The following is a 20,633-nucleotide window of genomic DNA, read 5'->3' as shown; positions in this document are numbered from 1 at the left end:
CCCCTTCCTGAAACCCTTGGAGAGCTGCTGCCAGCCCTTGTTGGCAGTATGGAGCAAGGCAGACCAAATCTTCTGACGTTTGGTATAAGGTACCACCTTCTGGATGAAGGACGTGGGTGGTGCTGTGGTCTAAACCACTGAGCCTAGGGCTTTCCGATCAGAAGGTCGCGGTTTGAATCCATGTGACAGGGAGAGCTCCCGTTGCTCAGTCCCTGCTCCTGCCCACCTAGCAGTTCGAAAGCACATCAAAGTGCAAGTAGATAAATAGGTACCGCTCCAGTGGGAAGGTAAACGATGTTTCCATGTGCTGTTCTGGTTCGCCAGAAGCGGATTAGTCATGCTGGCCACATGACCCGGAAGCTGTACACCGGCTCCCTCAGCCAATAAAGCAAGATGAGCGTGCAACCCCATAGTCACCTTTGACTGGACTTAACCATCCAGGGGTCCTTTACCTTTTTTTACCTTTGAAAACCTGGCATCTCTGGCTAAAGTCCACCCATTTCTTTGAATTAATTAAACTAAATAGTTTTAACTGGATTTCGAATTAACTGATCCTTTTTGAATTTTACTGTGTCCTCTTCCTTAGTGCGCTGTGGAACCGCTAGTCTGAATGGTGCTTTTAATTTTATTTATTTATCGCATAAAATTTACACACTGCGTCATTGCATAAAAGCCTCAGAGCGGTTTACGAGAAGACAGTAACATCAAGAAAAATTCACGACCCTACTTTGAAACATACAAAAGTTAAAGTACTGAAACTTTAATCCCAACTTCCTAAGCGTCTGGGTCAGCTTGTCTCAACAAGAATGCTTTTAGCCGGCCCTGATCAGAGTACAGTGAAGGCACCTGCTTGGTCTCAATCGGAAGTGAGTTCCAAAGTGCTTTGCGCAGCGGGAATTTCCTGGATCTCTCTAAATCCGTCGCCAAACATCTTGAACTTTGCCTGGGAGCAGATTGGTAACCAGTGCAGATCTCTGGGCCCTGAGCTTTTTATAGGGTAGGGGGCACTGGCGATGGGTTTATGGAACCAAGAGGGTGGCGGCTAGAAAAAGTTAGGAAATTGCTGGTTTAAGTCCGCTTCCTATATTCCTGAGCCCAGAAGCAGTTGCTGCCCAGCAGCCGACTTTCAGGCATATGGAACTGAAAGTTGCAAATAAAATTCAGTAGGGCATAGGAGCTGCTATAGATGTGTGTGCTATGATTGAGGGAGGAATAATAATAATAATTTATTATTTATACCCTGCCCATCTGGCAGACTCTCCCCAGCCACTCTGGGCGGCTCCCAATCAAGTGTTAAAAACAGTACAGCATTAAATATTAAAAACTTCCCTGAACAGGGCTGCCTTCAGATGTCTTTTAAAGATAGGTTAGCTGCTTATTTCCTTCACATCTGAAGGGAGGGCATTCCACAGGGCGGGCGCCACTACTGAGAAGACCCTCTGCCTGGTTCCCTGTAACCTCACTTCTTGCAATGAGGGAACTGCCAGAAGGCCCTCGGCGCTGGATCTCAGTGTCCGGGCTGAACTATGGGGATGGAGACGCTCCTTCAGGTATACAGGACCGAGGCTCCCTCACTCTCCAATTTCTGCACCGCCCCCCTGTTGATAATCTGTTCTGCCAGGGGAGAGCAGAGCCAGATCCCGTTTCCTCCCTATCATGGAATAATCCGTCCTTGCGATGGGAGTCGCTGGAGTGCTGGACTTGGAGGCCCAACTCCTTGTTTACTCGCCAAGCCTGTGGCAGATTTTGCCTGCCTTCCAGGTGTTCTGCGCTACAATTCCCAAAAGCTGCAGCTGACACAGTCCCAGAGTGGTTTTAACAGCCAACCCCCTTACTCAGGGAGCTTTGGGAATTGTAGCTCAGGGGTGAGGTAGGGGGCCTCCTTACACTTCTCAGCACCCTTAGCAAACTACAATTCCCATAATTCTTTTTTTTTTGAGGGGTGGATGGAGAGTCACGACTGTTCACAGTGCTTTTATGCGTGGTGTGAAAGTGGCCTGAACTTGAAGACCAACTTGTGTTTCAGTTTGAGTGTGGTTTCGGTCGGCTCATCTTTGAATGTGAAAGGAGTCAAATTGCTCTCCCACCCTTTGGAGAAAGAGAGAGAGAGAGAGAGAGAAAGAGAGAGGAAGGCATAAAGATCACAAAGCCCCCACAATTGGCGCTACTGTCACAGAATAATAAATAATAGAATTCTAGAGTTGGAAAGGACCTAATGCAGGAATCCTTTGCCCAACTTGGTACCACCCTATCAAGAGCCTCGTGTTCTACCAGCTGAGATATTCCGCAGGGCTCTCGACTGCCCTACCTAGGCAAATCCAGATTTTTTTTGCCTCGTCACTTTTGAGCGCCAGCGCAGCAACATTGAGCCATCCGAACGGGAGTCCGCAGGTGTTGCGGAAGAATGCTGGGCGCCCTGCCACGGCAAACACAGCTTACCTCTGCCCTTGATAATCGTGGGTGGGTGCTGGAAGTGACTTGCATTTCTTCCTTCTTTGCCCCCTCCTTTCTCTCAACCAGCTTTTCAAACGCTCCTGCCGTCCCAGGAACGCACCGTGAGCGGCAGAATTAAGGGGCTTGGGAGAGGCTCGCTTCTGGTGGGCAAGGGAAGAAGGGAGGGTTGAATTGAGGGTGGATCTGATTCAGGGTTTGTTGTGCCGCTAAGCTCAGAGGGACGCGGGTGGCGCTGTGGGTTAAACCACAGAGCCTAGGACTTGCCGATCAAAAGGCTGGCGGTTCGAATCCCCGCAACGGGGTGAGCTCCTATTGCTCAGTCCCTGCTCCTGCCAACCTAGCAGTTCGAAAGCACCTCAAAGTGCAAGTAGATAAATAGGTACCACTCTGGCGGGAAGGTAAACGGCGTTTCCGTGCGCTGCTCTGGTTCGCCAGAAGCGGCTTAGTCATGCTGGCCACATGACCCGGAAGCTGTACGCCGGCCCCCTCGGCCAATAAAGCGAGATGAGCGCCGCAACCCCAGAGTCGGTCACGACTGGACCTAATGGTCAGGGGTCCCTTTACCTTCAAGTCTGGGGTCGTTTGGTCCGGGGTCCCTAATGGTCCGGGGTCCCTTATGTTGCATATAAGAACAATTTCTGGTCATTCTTAATAATGTCTTCTTCTACCATTCCCAACAAGAATGCCTCTGGCTTTTTCAAAAACGTATATCTAAATATCTTCTTTAATTCATTATCTGTTTTCCCAATATGTTTTTACCTTATCACATGACCACCACATGTGAAAGAAACTACCTTCTATGAGGGGTTTGGGGGCTCATTTTCTCTCCTGCCTATGGCAGCTAGAAAGGTTGTGAGGAGGTGGCACATTTTTTGGCCGTGCCGCTATTTAGATTAGAGGCTGTCAACTTAGAAATGAGTTTGATTATAGTCAACACAAGGGCACCATTTCAGATTTCTTCTGGGACTCAGTTCGCTCTGGCTGAGCCAGGTCTGCAAAGCAGCCAAGTATAGGAACTGGAGTTATTAATAACTGTGCTATGAATACAGGTAAAATTAGCAGGGGGCTTTGTGTTTCTGCATGCGCACCTGTTCTCATAAGCCTGTTTTGTTATTTCTTACGGCAGGTAGAGGGACACTCGGCAGGTAATCAACCAGACAAGAGATACGGCTGCATCGGAATTCTAAAACTGAATTTACCTGGGAGTAGACGCGGGTGGCACTGTGGGTTAAACCACAGAGCCTAGGGCTTGCTGATCAGAAGGTCGGCAGTTCGAATCCCCACAACGGGGTGAGCTCCCGTTGCTCGGTCCCTGCTCCTGCCAACCTAGCAGTTCGAAAGCACACCAGCTCAAGTAGATAAATAGGTACTGCTCCGGCAGGAAGTTAAACGGTGTTTCCGTGCGCTGCTCTGGTTCGCCAGAAGCGGCTTAATCATGCTGGCCACATGACCCGGAAGCTGTACGCCGGCTCCCTCGGCCAATAAAGCGAGATGAACACCGCAACTCCAGAGTTGGTTACGACTGGACCTGAGGTCAGGGGTCCCTTTACCTTTACCTTGTCTCTCATGCATAAGGCAGCTGAGGAATGGAAGAGGGAGAAGTTTGAGTAAACCAAAGGTGTGAAGGCAGTGAGAGAGGGAAACAGACAACTTTTACAAAATGGTAGAGGTTAAGCAGCGATAGAGGCGGAAAGCCTTAACTTCCAAGCAAATGTGCAAAGGATTTCGCTGTTCATTGAATAAATTTGGATCCTGGATGCTTCCCCTGACACATAACCCAGGGCACAGTTTGGATGCTGGGAGGTTGGAATATGTGAAGTAATGATTGAAAAGAGTTTCCCTGGGCATGAGTAGTTTTCATTCATTTCTACAGCATTGCTCAGCAAACAGGCATCGTAGGATCCTAGATTTGGAAGGGATCTTGTGGGTCCAACCCCCTGTGATGCAGGAATCTCAACTAAATCTCCAGGAAGTCTTGCCTAGTCGTAGAAAAGAAAGCACAGGCCGAATTGCAAATGTTCAAAAGTGACAACAGATTGATGTCCTAATTCATGCTCAATGTAACATAATATGTTTTCATCATTGATGTTCTGTATTGTGTTTCTAATCAGCCCTGGGATCTTTTGATAAAATATAAATTGAATAAATTATAATGTAGTGAGACGGAGACAAAGTAGTATATGCACAGAAATTATGAATCTGCAAATTAGTATGGTGATTCAGACTGTTGTTCTAAATTGACAGAGGAACATAACTCTTTGGTGGGTTGCTGTTGTGGGTCTTTTTCGGTTAAGACGAAGGGTGCTTCGCCTACGGCAATCCTGATTGCTTTTTCCCTGCTGCCTAGACTTTAAGCTTGCACCCACCATCCTGGGGCCATCTCCATCCCCTCTTCACCCTGATTTTAATGGGGGTAATTGAAGTTTCGGGATAGACTCGCTTTTGGATAATCAAGACGCATGGCTTGGTGTGAGAGGATCTTTGCCCTGGTTTTGACTTGTTTGTTCTCTCAGATTGTGGTTTTATGGCAGGAAGCTCTAGAACAGATGAAAAGCAGGGCTTTCAACTTACAGGATTTCTTCGTCTTTTTCTTCTTCTTTGCAAACAAGGCTGCATGTAGCAGGGAAGGAAGGTGGCATACCGCTTTGCAGAACACTTGCACTTTATTTATTTTTTTTGGAAGCCGCCCAGAGTGGCTGGGGAAACCCAGCCAGATGGGCAGGGTATAAATAATAATAATTTATTATTATTATTATTATTATTATTATTATTATTATTATTTTGCATTCTTCGCAGAAAAAGCCCTGCACTTTCTTTGAAGGTTTCCTGGGAGTTTTTTAATGCTCTGCGCGGTTGTTTTCTGAAAATCTGTTGGCTTCCGCCTGCCCTTCCTTTGCAGAGATGGAATCGTAGAATTGGAAAGGGACCCCACGGGGGTCATCTAGTCCAGCCCCCTGCTTTTATAATTCTTGATGAACCTTGCAAAATATTTTCCAGAAGGGTAGCCTTCTTAGTAAAATCAGCCAAGCCTTTGGGCACCCTGAAGATTAACCAATTTATTACGGCACAAAGTGGCAGGTATATACACCAACGATTTAGGTTGGTGGCCATCAGTGTCCCTTGTGGGAGAGAGTTCCAGAGGTTATAACTATGCTCTGCATGAAGACGTTCCTTTCCTGAATCTTTTTATCTTTATCTTTTTTTATCTTTTATTTTATCTTTCCTGAATGTCCACAAATTCTAGTGTTATGAGAGAGGGAGAAAACTTTTATCCAGCCGCTAAGTGTAAACTAACAAATACATTGAAATCAGGCCCATTGATTTCAATAGGTCTTCTCTGAAGCAAAACTCTGAGTAAAACTTAGTTGAATTCCTGCACTGCAGGCGGTTGGATTAGATGTTCCTTCCAACTCTACAATTCTATGATTCTGTGAATGCCACCTGCAGATTAAAAGCTCCTCAGTGCCTGGGATCTATATACAGTGGTACCTCGTGTTAAGTACTTAATTCGTTCTGGAGGTCCGTACTTAACCTGAAACTGTTCTTAACCTGAGCACCACTTTAGCTAATGGAGCCTCCTGCTGCCGCTGTGTGATTTCTGTTCTCATCCTGAAGCAAAGTTCTTAACCTGAAGCACTATTTCTGGGTTAGCAGAGTCTGTAACCTGAAGCGTATGTAACCCGAGGTACCACTGTATCTCAGAAGGAGACCCTCCTCATATGAGTGGACAGCTATTTGTGTCCTCTCTGCTAACTTAGAAGAATTTCACTACACATTTTAGTTGAGGGTACAGGGGGATTTTCTGCACACACCAAATTCTGCACAAAAACTGGAGAGAGGGAAGTACCTCTGCCGAAACATGCCCTGGGGGGAAATCCTTTCTTCTGGAAAATTAATTCTCGCCAAGTGCTTAAAAAACATTTGTAATGCCGAAAAAACGCTGCAGCGAGTCTCCTGTTTCTCTTCTCTAAAATCAACATCCTTTTCCGTTCGTCAAGTATCAATGACTGATCCAAATAAGGATTTATCTCTGTGGCAGGTGTGAGTGAAACGGCGACTTGCGGCGCTGCTCACTCCCCTTAGTCAACGAGGCTGACATGAATCTGATCTGAGTAATAAAAGATCTGAATGTTTGCACCCTGCCAGGGCTACATTCCTACTGGTCAGGTCATCTACTGGAGGCAGAGACCGGAGGGTTTGGGGGAAGAAGGGGATTTTGATTGTCAGTCTTGTTTCCCTCCCAGAGAGCCAGAAGCAGTGTGATTAGAACTATTAATGCCAGGGATATAGCTTCATCCCACTCTGGTCTCTGTTTGCAGATTTCACAGAATGCACTGGGAAAGACACCGCCGGCCATCTAGTCCAACCCTCTGCAGTGCAGGAATCACCAGGAACCTTGCAAAACATTTCCCAATTAGAAAAACCAACCGAGCCTCGTGGCGCCTTGAAGATTAACCAATTTATTATGGCATAAAGTTTGGGGAACTACGGTCTGCTTTCCGGCCACCGCCCATGCTGAATTATCCTGAGCGGCAGGTACATAGGCGCACTTGGGTCTGTGATGCTGTGGGCATTGTCCGCAGCGAGATCAGAGGCTAATGAAATCAGTAACGTTCGGAGACAGTGATAACTATGCAGCTGATAGCGGAAATTCCCAAGACGGTCCTTGGTCACGCTGACACCCTGGCATTGGCAATTAACACATTTCACGTGTTAAAAAAACGCACTGTTCACATGGTGAGCATTGATGAACTGTAGTGCAGTGATTTCCCATTGCAGTTTTCCCTTCGATGCATCTTTGCTCAGGTCTTCCCAGTGGATCAGTTGCAGAAGAAGAGAATAAGAGTTTGAATTTGATATCCCGCTTTATCACTACCCGAAGGAGTCTCAAAGCGGCTCACAATCTCCTTTCCCTTCCTCCCCCACAACAAACACTCTGTGAGGTGAGTGGGGCTGAGAGACTTCAGAGAAGTGTGACTGGCCCAAGGTCACCCAGCAGCTGCGTGTGGAGGAGCGGGGAAGCGAACCCGGTTCACCAGATTACGAGTCCACCGCTCTTAACCACTACACCACACTGGCTGAAATGCCCCCTTCCCGCATTGGCTTTCAAATGTTGCCATTTCGGATGTCCGATCTGTGTCCGTTCGTCCTTTATGCACAGGTCCTGACCTGTCCATCCTCTGTAGGGTGCAAAACAATGGCTTATTACTGCATTGGAAGATGAGAAAGTGAAGTAACCCCTGATGCTGAGGGTGACATTATTAGGCTATTTGGGCAAAAGGTATCGGGGGGGGGGGCATGCACTGCAAGCTGCCTTATACTGAATCGGTCCATCTAGCTCCCTGTTGTCTACCCTGACAAGGCTCTTCCAGATGACCTATTTATGCAGAAATCTGGCATGGAGGTTAGATTATACCCGCTTGTTCTGATTTGTTTACAAGGCGGTTATACAAGCACCGGCCTTCCCGCCCTGTATTCATCCAGATTTGCTTGTGGAGTGTTTCTTCGTCTTCCCGTTAGTCACTCGCTCATCTCACACACTTGCTGGTGCATTTGTTTCTCTCATTTGCTTTCCAAAGCACAGTGAGTTACAATTCCTCTTCTTTTTAACGTGGATTTGTTATGTCAGGGCAACAGAGCCACTCTGCCCATTTTAACCGAGGAAACCTAAAGTTGTGGTACACTCTTGAATCTGTCCCGCAAAAGAACGGTGGTCTGGAGGCACCCTTAGGCCACCATTGCACCATGCAATGGGTGTGCTGTGTTGTTGCCGGCATCTTGTCTGTCTCGAGACACAATGGAGCGCGCCTCTTGGCCACAGTGATCCATGCGACTGTAACCTCCAGGCTTGACTACTGTAATTCGCTCTACGTGGGGCTGCCCTTGAAACTGTCCCACAAACTCCAGCGGTTGCAGAATGCCACAGCGAGGCTCCTTATGGGGTCCTTGCCACGGGATCACATTCACCCTGTTCTTTACCCACTGCACTGGCTCCCGGTGGAGTACAGGGTCAGCTTTAAGGTGCTGGTTTTGACCTTTAAAGCCCTATGCGGCCTAGGACCCACGTAGTTACGGGACTGCCTCTCCTGGTATGCCCCTCGGAGGACCTTAAGGTCCACAAATGACAACATTTTGGAGGTCCCAAGTCGCAAGGTGGTTACATGGGTCTCAACTAGGGCCAGGGCCTTTTCAGTACTGGCCCCGACTTGGTGGAGCGCTCTGTCACAAGAGACTAGGGCCCTGCGGGACTTGACATCTTTCCGCAGGGCCTGCAAGACAGAGCTGTTCCACCTGGCCTTTGGTTTGGACTCAGTCTGACCCTTTAAGTTTCCCTCCCCTTATGGTTTTGATCTATGCACTACTTTTAAAATGAGAGCTGCATTTTCAGTTGCATTTTAACCTGTATTTTAAATTGGTTTGTTTTTTCCTATTATGTTTTTATTGTAATTTTACTGGTGTTAGCTGCCCTGAGCCCGACTCTGGCCAGGGAGGGCGGGGTATAAATAAAATTTATTATTATTATTATTGGGGTGAGGCCAAACCAATGCATTAGCAACACCTAAGTGACCTCCCCGGGGCGCAGGCCTGGGCAGTGTGCATGGAGGTCCTGGGCTGCCCAGACGACAAGACCCCCCCTCTCAGCCTCACTGATGTGGTCCATAGGAAAGTAGAGCAAGACGTTTGGCACCAGCTTGGCTGCAGGAGTTGCCGGAAAGAGGTGTACAAGGTCCCATCCAACCATCTTAGGGACTCCACTCAGGATTTGTGTAGCGTTTGCTCCTTAGCCCTTCCTGAAGATATCCCACAAGGCTTTTCCAAATAATTCTGAGAACTGTAGTTGTTTAAGGCGGGCATAGGCAAACTCGGCCCTCCAGATGTTTTGGGATTACAACTCCCATCACCCGTAGCTCACAGGACCAGTGGTCAGGGATGATGGGAGTTGTAGTCCCAAAACATCTGGAGGGCGAGTTTGCCTATGCCTGGTTTAAGGGATCTCGGAGTTCTTAGGTGACCCCGATTCCCCTCCCAGAGCTACAATTCCCAGAGTGGTTTAACCATCAATCTGTCTCCACGGGGAGCTCTGGGACCAATCCGAGCCTTGAGCGGACCCAGATGTGGCAGCAGCTTTGTGTGACTTCAGACCACACCTTCGGACCACACATATGGTCTACAATGTATGCCTAAGACAACTGAACTGCACATGGAGAACAGTATCAGAATGATGCTAAGTCTCCCATTTCCACCCCAACACCTCTGAGGTCCATGAATAATCATAGTTTAGAGGTCCCAGGCCCTAAGGAAGTCAGATTATCCTCCACCAGGGCCAGGGCCTTCTCAGTGATGGCTCCGACCCGGTGGAACGCTCTGTCCCATGAGACCAGGACCCTGCAGGATTTAGCTTCCTTCCGCAGGGCCTGTAAGACAGAGCTATTCTGCCTGGCTTTCAATTTGAACTTAGCCTGATCTTTTATTCCCCTTCCTCCCCTCCCCCTCCCCTTTTATGAAGATTACCTGCTCTGGGATCCCACAGCTAATTCTCCCCTGGTCTCTTCGCTGGCCCAAACAGGACTAATTTAGCCAGCTAGCCCTGGTGATCTTCTAATGTTTATTGGATGGATTTCCCCCCTAAATTGATTTTTGAATTCTGAATTTATTGTTATTCACGTTTTATACTGTATTTTATGCTGTTTTTTGTTGCATCAATTAAGTGTTTTAAATTTGTTGTTAGCCGCCCGGTTTTCTGAGTCGCGGAGGGCGGGGTATAAATAAAAAATTATTATTATTATTATTATTGTGAGCTCTGGTGGAGGGATGGGGAACCTGTGGCTCTGTCCATGTTTTGTTGGGCTCAAGACATTCCATCGGCTCCAGCCGGCAGGTGGTCAGGGATGATGGGAACTGGAGTCCAAGATCACGGACAATCGCAGGTTTCGTCTCTGTTCTGGTGTTTGGAGGCTTTCTTCAGAACTTGTTGGCCTTTGTCAGAGGGTGCTGTTGCTTTTGCTACAGAAGATGAACCCATCTACCATTCTGGAATAGGAGGAGTGTGCTTGTGTGCATGTGCAGAGGGTGTGTGAGAGAAGAGATCCATGCAAAACAAATGATTGCTTTTTCCTTATCTTTTTGCTCCAGTGACTGTCCCACCCACCTGAAACTGCTAGGGAAGCTTTCCTTCCTGGAGCAAATAGCAGCTGTTCGCAGATAGACCACTCTCTAAACAGGATGCCCTGGGAACCAGCCCCATCCCCACTGTCCTAGCTGCAATCTCTCCCCTGGCTGCACCTGCCGCTTAAAAATAAAGCAAGTGTATTGTAGACATCTGAGGGACGCGGGTGGCACTGTGGGTTAAACCACAGAGCCTAGGACTTGCCGATCAGAAGGTCGGCGGTTCGAATCCCCGCGACGGGGTGAGCTCCCGTTGCTCGGTCCCTGCTCCTGCCAACCTAGCAGTTCGAAAGCACGTCAAAGTGCAAGTAGATAAACAGGTACCGCTCTGGCGGGAAGGTAAACGGTGTTTCCGTGCGCTGCTCTGGTTTGCCAGAAGCGGCTTAGTCATGCTGGCCACATGACCCAGGAGCTGTACGCCGGCTCCCTCGGCCAATAAAGCGAGATGAGCGCCGCAACCCCAGAGTCGGCCACGACTGGACCTAATGGTACCTATTGAAGACATCACATTTCACACATCTAGTTCAGCCACATTAAAAGCAGGTTGTGCAAAACTAACGTTGTCGATGGAGGCCAATTTGTGCAAGCGTTTCAGAACCAGGGTGTTCTAATCCCTTGTGCAGTCCTCTCTAGTGCAGTGTTTCCCAACCGGTGTTCCGCGGCACAGGAGTGTGCCGTGAGACATCGGCGGGTGTGCCGCGAGATGCCTGGAGGGAGGCGGGCGAGTCGGCGGCGAGAGGCGGGGCGGCGGCGGCGAGGAGAGGCCGCGCCTCCTGCTGCTGCCTGGCGCTCCTCCTCGCAGCCGGCAGCGCTGCCTGGGCGCCTCCGCGCGACTCTGCCTCGCTGGGTTTGGTCTCCCAGCAGAGACGGGTCACACGCGCCCCTCCCTCCCTCCCTCAGCCTGCGCGGAGGGAGAGCCAGAGAGAGGCATCGCTCCTGCGCGCCGGGAGAGGGAGCAGCCGGAGCGATGCCCCTTGAAATCTTCGCCCTGCCTTCTTCTGGAGCGACGGAGAGCCTCTTAAAACTCGTCCGTCCGCTTCTCTCCCTGCCAAGAGGCGTCCAGCAAGCCGGCTTTGCCAGCGGAGCCAGCCTTGGAACAGACCCATCCGTCAAGCGGGGATTGTGCGTCCTCCTGGACAGAGTGTAAGCAACCGGGTTTAATTTGGGTTACGCGGAACTCCAGCGCTCAGGGCGGGAGTTTAGGAAATCCAATCGGGTGGCGCCGCTCTTCCTTGGGACCCCATGGGGAAACACTGGGGACCTACTTCTAAGCAAACGGGTCTACACGTCTCTCTGCCCCCCCCCCCTTTAACCTTTAGCTTCAAAGCCAGAGCAAACCGAGGCTAAATCCGTATTTACATAGGATAGCTTTCGTGCGTCCCTCCCGGCGTGACGCTGCGCGCTGACGTCACGGGGCGGGGCTTTAATGGTGGTGTGCCGCGAGATTTTTTTTCAGTAAACAGGTGTGCCGTTGCCCAAAAAAGTTTGGGAAACACTGCTCTAGTGTGTGTGTGTGTGTGTGTGTGTGTGTGTGTGTGTGTGTGTGTTGTTACTTTATTCATTTATTCCTCATTGCATGTCTATCCAACTTTCCCTCCCAAGTTGCTCAAGGCTGCTTTTGTCATTCTCTCTTCTCCCCTCCCCCCCCCCACTTTATCCTCACAACAACCGTGTGAGGTAGGTCAGGACGAGAGCGAGTGACTGCTGCAAGGCTTTGTGGCTGAGCGGGGCTTTGAGCCCTGGTCTCCCAACGCTCTAACCACTACACCACACCACTTCTGGTTTTGTCTATATGTAGCAGCTGCACAGCAAACGGCTTTGTGGGCCTGGCTTTTGTTTCATAGCCTGCCCACTGTCTCCCTCAAGAGTGCCACAAACACCTTCCAGGTGTGCTGGTTGTCACAGCATCACCACAGTCACAGGTTGTCCACTCTGCCTTTCAGCAACCCACTTAACCATCCCAAGACACTGAGTTAATTCACCCCAAGCTTTAGTCTTCTCCCCCCCCCACCCGTTATGCGAACCTGAAAAGAGTTAACCTCAACACCAACACCAGCTTCCAGTTTCATTCACTTCTCTCCGCTGATTATTTTTCTCATCACGCACAGGAGAGATATGATAATTTTTATTGTGATTGTCCCATACAGAACAACAAAATTTAAAAATCTACATCAGACATTCAAAACCCAACAAGCCTGCTATCCCAGCCTGGTTAGCTCCCTAAAAACTCTGATGCCCCATTTTAAAATACAATACACTCCCATACAGACTCCTTACAAGGTGTTTAAAACCAAAATCGCATTTGGATAGTCATGGAACTTTGGAGTGTCAGGCATAGCCCTACTGGCTTTAGCCCAAACGTAGCAGAGTTTTCCTGCACAGCGAAGAAGCTAGTTGCGGCAGTAATGACTAGTCAGCTAGACTCAGAATAACTATTTACAGGATTTATTAAAAAGGAAAAAATAAAACCAGCAGAGTTTCTGCATACAAATAAAAACAAAATAAATCCTCTCTTTCTCTCTCTCTCTCTCATAACCATACACAGCACTTCTACTCCTAACAACACCTCACTTCAAACTGAGCTAGCAATCCCTTGATAACAGAGTTGAGTGCTGGTCGTTAACCAATCAGAGTAGTTTCTAGGTCAAGCAGACCTGGGCTTTCTGCCAAGAGTAAATTGACACCAGCCTGAGTTAATTGTGCGAAGCTAGAATCTGCAAGTTTCCCACGAGAACCAATTAACAGAAACTGAACAGATAGAACCTGTTTCTCAGGCGGCTAGTCCTAGTCTTTATAACCCTGTACCTTCTTCCAGAAGGCAGAAGCTGAAAGAGATCGTTTCCGGGGTGCGCACTATCCTGCACTATCTCTGCAGCTTTCTTATGGCACCTGGAAGCATAGATTTGATCCAAGGTGGGAAGAGTGCACCCAATTATTCTCTCCGCAGTCTTCACAACCCTGGACAGCATTGTTTTTCCCCTGACCGTGCAGCTCCCAAACCACACACACAGACCATAATAAGTTAATACACTCTCCACAGTACAATGGTAAAATGCCATATCAACAGGTCCTTTGAGAGATTGATTTTCTGGAAGACTCTCAGATCTCAATTTGTGGGGTGACATTTCTCTCCCCCAATAATACTCTCCCCTCCATTGATTACTGCACCGGCTCTGAAAGCAACTTCTTAAGCATGGGTTCCAGCACCAGACTTTTTGCAGTTCGCCCTCTTCGCTTCTCTCCCTACCCTACCCTGCCTCCCTCTTTCCCCCCTTTCCTTTTGGTCTTCCCTTCTCTCTCTCTCTCTGTTTGTGGAATTTTCCTGTGCTCTGGGCGTTGCCAGGATCTTGCATTTCTCGGAAGCGGCGTTGCACGAGAGCCTGAGCAGCTACTCACTACGAAACACGCGCTGCCTGGCCCCTGACTAATATCCTTCGGTGTATAGCTGAGGGCTGACTCAAAGCGAGGGGCTGGCAGCTGGCCGCATCATTACGGCTGCAGAGTGCAACCCGGGTTGGAATTCCCATCAGTGCACGGAGGTGGCTCAGGGTCGCCCAGCGACACTCAGTAACCCCTGGCAGGAGGGGGTGGAAGGGAGAGGAAATAAGTGTGCAAGGAGTCATCCTGTGGTCGGGATGATTCAGGAGCTGGTTCTGTTAGTGGTCAGCGAGGCACGTGGCCAGTTTCATGGCTTTTGTATGCTAATCGGAGGCCAAGTCATTTTTCCCAGGGGAATCTGCATTCGTCCCGGCGTTTTGCCAGAGAACCCGTTTGTTTGCCGGATTCAGAAAGCTGCGATTGTTGTTTGCAAGGAGCGAGGCTTTCTTTTCGCATATGGCAGGCAGGTTTTCTAGATGGGGGGTGTTTCTTTCTTTTCGTCGCCGCCTCTGAATCAGAGCGAAACTTTCGGAAGCAGAAAAAAGAAAAATGAAAGTTGCATGCTGATCTGTTGAACCACACAGAGAGAGAGAGCTTGATTGAAGCGGCTTCATTTTGAGACAGAAGCAGCCCTGGTTTTTAGAAACCGAGGATGGATTTTGTGGAGCCCAAAGGTGGATAAGCATAGGAGCCGCTCCTGTTTGCCCAGTGGGAAAGAAAAAGGAGCGTTTCGTTCTCTCCTGCTCCATGCCCAGGACCATCTCGCCGAATCAGCCGATGGAGTGCTGAAAGCTAAGATGTAAGTTTGGGAACGTGGCAGCTTGCAAGTGTGTTTTGAACTAAATTTAGGATTCCTTTGAGTGGGCTGTGTGTGTGTGTGTGTGTGTGTGTGTGGTTATCTTGTTTTGTGCCTAACCATCCTGCCATGTGTGTTTGCCAGTTTATGCACCAGGGAGGGACCACTGAGCGGTTGAGCACCTGCTTTGCAGGCAACAGGTGCCAAATTCAGTCCCTGCCCTCTCCTTTCAGGAGGCTTTAGGGAGGGGGTGACGAGAAAGACCCTCCTCTGCCCAGGAAAATACCAAGCCTTATGAGGAACGGCTGAGGGAGTTGGGTATGTTGAGTCTAGGAAAGAGGAGACTGAGAGGAGATAAGCTAGCTATCTTCAAATTAATCTGAAGGGTTGTCACACAGAGGATAGAACAAGCTTGTTTTCCGCTTCTCTGGTAGGACTCGAACCAGTGGCTTCACATTACAAGAAGGGAGATTCCGACTAAGAACATTCTGACAGTAAGAGTTGTGGAATGGACTTCTTTGGAAAGTGATGGACTCTCCTTCCTTGAAGATTTTTAAGCAGAGGTTGGGTGGTCATCTCTCATGGATGCTTGAGTTGAGATTCCTGCTTTACAGGGGGGGTTGGACTAGATGGCTCTGGAGGTCCCTTCCGACTCTGCAATTCTGTAAGACCTTGGGAGAACTGTTGCCAGTCAGAGTATAGAAAACTGGGCTAGATGCACAAATAGCCTAAGCTGGAATAAGGCCTAAGCCTTATAGTTTTCAGTTATTTTGCTTATATGTGCATTTGATGCTGGGCATGCAGGCGGAGGTACTAAGATTCCCAGTTCTGGCACCTTGCATTTTGTGAAACCCAGCCTGGCCCAGGGTGAAGGAAGCTGAGCGCACAGCAAATGAAAAGGACTATACGAATCATAATGACAGGAACCTTAGGAAGCTGCCTTATACTGGACCAAAGCATTGGCCCATCTGCCCCAGCATTGCCCACACTGGCTGGCAGCTGCAGGGTATCAGGTCTCTCCAGCTCCTACCTGGAGATTCTGGGGGTCGCACCTGGGACCTTCTGCACAAAAGCCATGTGCTCTAATGCTTAAGTGCATAAGAACTGCTTTGCCCTGCAAGCCCTGGGGTCTGCCCAGTCCTGCTGCGCAACTATCACCTCTGGTCATTTCTCTTGCTCTTCTCCTCCTCTCGCCTCTGGTACCTAGAGATACAGTGCCTTTGGCTGTGGAAGTTCCATTTAAGCGCGGATAGACAGATTTGATGCAGAGACCCACCTGTCCACGAACGTTGAGGTTTGCAGCGCATTGGGACCATAGGACCCGAGCGCTGCTTAATTTCTCCACTGTGAAGGATTCATAATCCCGCAAGGAGGGTGCGCATTGGCAGCCGAGGACAGTTTCCTGTGAGCTTCTCCTCGCAAGCCCGTTCTGCGATGTGTGTGTGAGAGAGAGTCGCCGGTTAGTCAAGAGCCTGTTATGAAACCAGATTCAAGCAGCTCCTTGAATCAGTGAGCAGGGAGAGGAGGCTGCCTTGTGCACACAGCCAGGGATGGTGTGTGTCCACCACGTTCCGTAATTTGCATGTGGAGTACAAACGGTTCGTGGTGGATGGCGCCGCACTCCGCTTTTGGGGAACGGAAAGGGAGTGTGCGGGAATCAGGCAATCCGGAATACAAGCATGCGCTGCCAGTTTGGGAGGTGCTGGCTGAAGGTGTGCCTTGCTTTCGTTTTGGAGGAAATTTTTGTGCATATCTTATCTCTCTTTCGCCTCTTGGCTTGCGTCTCCAAACTGCATGGTCCTGGGCCCCGGCAGCTCAGGCAAAGATCAGCTTCTCTGAGAGCCGCCACCGGCAAGAAATAGGCAGCTCTTTCAGCAGAGAGGAAGAGGAGGATGGGGAAATAAGGATAATCTTTGCAGAGTGTTTGCTGCCGGTGGATTCTTGACCTACTGGCTCAGATAGGAGGAGGCGTCACAGACAGAAGTCTCACCGTGGTTCCTCCTTTCCCTTTCGCTTGCAGCAGATTTCGGGAGCCATCCAGGAGCACCGCCAGGAAAAGGAGAAGAGGGGGCTACTGTGTGCGCACGCCAGGCAGCAAGTGGATTTGGTGCCTGAGATGAAATTAACTTGCTGCCTTTGTCACCACGAGGACTGCCTGGGATCCCAGTCTCTGAGTAAGTCAAAATGCCATTTTAATTCTGGGTTGAGAGGCTCATGGGTTGGTTTTCAGTCATTTCCACTGCGTGCTTTCAAGACGCTTTGCAACCTTGCCGGCATTTCAAACGGTCGCCGCGAGGAAGCTTATCTCTGTTCCCATTTTAGAGGCGGACAACTGAGGCTGATGAGTAGGGTTGTCTGCGGACAGCAATCCCCTCTCCCACGTCTCCCTCTGCTGCTGCAGTGCAACTGATTTAGCTCACAATCGTAGACGTGTAGAGTTGGAAGGGACCTCCAGCGGTCATCCAGCCCAACCCCCCACAATGCAGGAATATTTTTGCCCAATGTGGGGCTCAAACCCACAACCTTAAGATTCAGTATCTCGTTCTCTGCAGACTGAGCTATCCTGAAGATGGAGGAGGAAGGTACATCAAGGAGTAGCATGCTTTAAACATTGGGGTGAGTGTTGCACATCAGGTCCAGGGACTAAAAGAGACCTCTAATGTAGAACCACCACCAGCCTGCCATAGATTGCTTTTTCTGGTTTTTCCTAAAACCAGAACCCGATTCCCACTTGGCTTATTTTCTAACGACAATGCTGACAACAGGGCGGTTTGGTTGCCTTTGTTCTTTTCTCCTTCCTGGCTTGAGCTGAACATCCCAAATCATGTTGCATGATTCTCACCACAGCCCACAGCCCCACAAAGGCTCGCGGTGTCTGTATGGCAGATGGAAGATTGTGGGGGATGAGAGAGCAGCCGCGGAGAGATCAGGGCTTACCTGCAGCTTCCTAAAGGCATAATGCAAGATTTGGACCTCAGTAATAAAACAATAGGGGGGTGCGTTTCGCTCTCTGTAGTTTGCGGCAGATGCTTCCCACATGGAGGGCTCATCGCGATAGACCGGCTGGCTTTGCATGTGGAAATTTCTGGCAGTTCCCAGTGCAAGGGGGCAGGAAGAACTGTCTTCTTGGTACCCAAGAGAAATGCTTCTGCTGTTGCTCAGTCAGTCCTGGGCAAGACAGAGCAATGCTCTGACTAAGGACAATGCAGACTAATCTGCTGTCTCCTTTGCACATTGCAGCTCCTAGATATTCAGGATATACTGAGTATATCGTTTTTGCAATCTTCACATTCAGTTCTCCACCATTTCACGCTGGTCTGCAATTTTTTAAAATCGCCGTGAAAATTCACCAGCTTTTATGCGCGCATTTAACGTGCACGTTTTTCGTATGCAATTTTTGCCTAACATTCACAATTTCACAAAGCAAATTCCCGCTAATGCAAAGCATTTCTTTGGCGTGCTGTTTTTGCTAACACAGTAATGCAGACTTTACCCCCAATTTAGGCATTTTTGTAACCATTGCTTTGCTGGAGAACTGCATGGCGAAATTCAAAGAAGCATGCATTTCAAAGGACAGCTGCGTTTCGAGTTTCTATATTGTTTGGGGAAGTGACTTAGACTGATTCACTTTTAAATGTGAACTGAATCTAATTTCTCCCACTAACATTGAGATAGATTTTGGTTCAAGTCTGTACAACTTCTTTTGTTTTTATGCATACTGTCTTAATTCGGGGCCATTTTAAGTTGCGTCTTGCACTCTCGGTTATTGCTTTATATCTGAGCTGAAATGCAAAAAAAAAAATTCTGAAAAGCCAAAATTCTGCACTGCAGTTTCAGCCTCGAAAGAGTTTCCAGGAATTGTTGAACTAATACAATTTTCCAAGTATGTACTGTATAGTCTGCTCTATAATTTGCCAAATAATTTTAATATGACCTTGAAATCCTATGATGCTCAATTCCAGTATTAGGCAAGTGCCTTCATTGTACTGCTTTCCATGCCTGCTAAAAAGGCTTTTGTTTAGACAAACCTGCACAGGCGACATGTATGAGTGATTATGCACATTTAAAAACCGTAGGTTTTAGGTATATTTTGCTAATTGCTTTATATCTTTTGGTTTTTTTAAAGTCTGTTGATTTTATTCAGTATTTCCTTATGAATATTTTATATTACTTTAGCTTAATCGCTTAGAGGTTTTATTTTATTGTGGTATGTATATCTTGTTAAATAAATGTTTGATGCTTATTACTGGATATTAGGCAGAATTTGGCATTTCACAGTATTTGCTATCTGTTAGGACTTAACAGAGACTTGCTGCGTTTGATAGTGACATGCAATGGCACTTAGTATTTAGAGATTAGTCCTCGGCTATATTTGGCATATGACATCTTAAGGAGATCTCAGGTTTGGTGCACTAAAAATCCAGATAGCCTTTTCAAATCTTAAAAAGTGCACCTGCTCCAGTATTGTGACCAGCCAGATTGCTGTGAGAAACTCCCAAGTAGGAGATACAGGAAACTGCCTTTCTTCCCCCCCCCCCCAAAAAAAAACCAACCACAATTGGCCTTCAGAGATATACTGCGGAGGCTCTGTTCTCCTAACCAATAATAATAATAATAATAATAATAATAATAATAATAATAATAATAATAATAATAATTTATTATTTGTACCCCGCCCGTCTGGCTGGGTCTCCCCAGCCAATCTGGGTGGCTTCCAACAGAATATTAAAATACAATAACCTCTTAAACTTTAAAAGCTTACAGGGCTGCCTTCAGATGTCTTCTAAAAGTCTGGTAGTTGTTTTTCTCTTTGACACCTGGGGGGAGGGCGTTCCACAGGGAGGGCGCCACCACCGAGAAGGCCCTCTGCCTGGTTCCCTGTAGCTTTGCTTCTCGCAGGGAGGGAACCGCCAGAAGGCCCTCGGTGCTGGACCTCAGTGTCCGGGCAGAACGATGGGGGTGGAGACGCTCCTTCATGTATACTGGACCGAGGCCGTTTAGGGCTTTAAAGATCAACACCTTTAATGCAGTTAAACTGTGGAACTCTCTCCCACAAGAGGCAGCGATGACCTAGATGACTTTAAAAGAAGTTTAGAGAAGTTCGTGGAGGAAAGGGCTGTTGATGGCTACCAGCCACAATAGCTATGCCTTGTCTCCATGGTTGGAGGAGGAGAGTTGCTCTTGTGTTCAGATACTTCCAGGCATCTGGTTGGCCATTGTGAGAACAGGATGTTTGACTAGATGGTATAAAAGTAAATCTAAAGGCCTCCTGGATGGTTAAGTCCAGTCAAAGGTGGACTGAACTTTTGGGTGTGGCACTCATCTCACTTTCAGGCCGAGGGAGCCGGCGTTTGTCCGCAGGCAGCTTTCCGGGTCATGTTGCCAGCATGACTAAGCCGCTTCTGGTGCAACGGAACACCGTGACGGAAACCGGAGTGCACCGAAACGCCGTATACCTTCCTGCAGCAGGTGGTACCTATTTATCTACTTGCACTGGCCTGCTTTCGAACTGCTAGGTTGGAAGGAGCAGGGACCGAGCAACGGGAGCTCACCCCGTCACGGGGATTCGAACCGCCAACCTTCCAATCAAATAGAGGGACCATGGACTTGGTCCAAGCAGCCTTACTCCTGTACTTCTAAGGATGTGGCCTACAGCAGTGGTTCTCAGACATTTTTCTCTGAGCCACTGTTTCAGAAGAAGAATCTGCTCACACCCACAGCAAATTTTCTAGTGGTGAAAAACAAAAAATACATTGGAAAACACACCCAGTGTTGTCCTCAGTGTCACTAGAGGCTCTTGGAAAAGAGATGATGATGATGATGATAACAATAATAATAA

The 20,633-nt window shown here is 48.4% G+C and overlaps 1 long non-coding RNA gene across 1 annotated transcript in view; it reads left to right on the top strand.

The window, feature by feature from the left end:
* The window catches only part of LOC114605273 (uncharacterized), an 87,153-nt gene extending 70,190 nt beyond the window's left edge, over positions 1 to 16,963 (top strand). The window contains exon 3 of the long non-coding RNA XR_013394453.1: positions 16,815 to 16,963. This is a non-coding gene — a long non-coding RNA (uncharacterized LOC114605273). The remainder of the gene's footprint in view (positions 1 to 16,814) is intronic.
* The last annotated feature ends 3,670 nt before the right edge of the window (positions 16,964 to 20,633 follow it).

The sequence above is a fragment of the Podarcis muralis genome, chromosome 10 (genome assembly GCF_964188315.1).
Source record: "Podarcis muralis chromosome 10, rPodMur119.hap1.1, whole genome shotgun sequence".
Lineage (NCBI taxonomy): Eukaryota > Metazoa > Chordata > Lepidosauria > Squamata > Lacertidae > Podarcis > Podarcis muralis.
The sequence above is the reverse complement of the archived record's forward strand: the minus strand, read 5'-3'. Positions and strand labels throughout refer to the sequence as shown.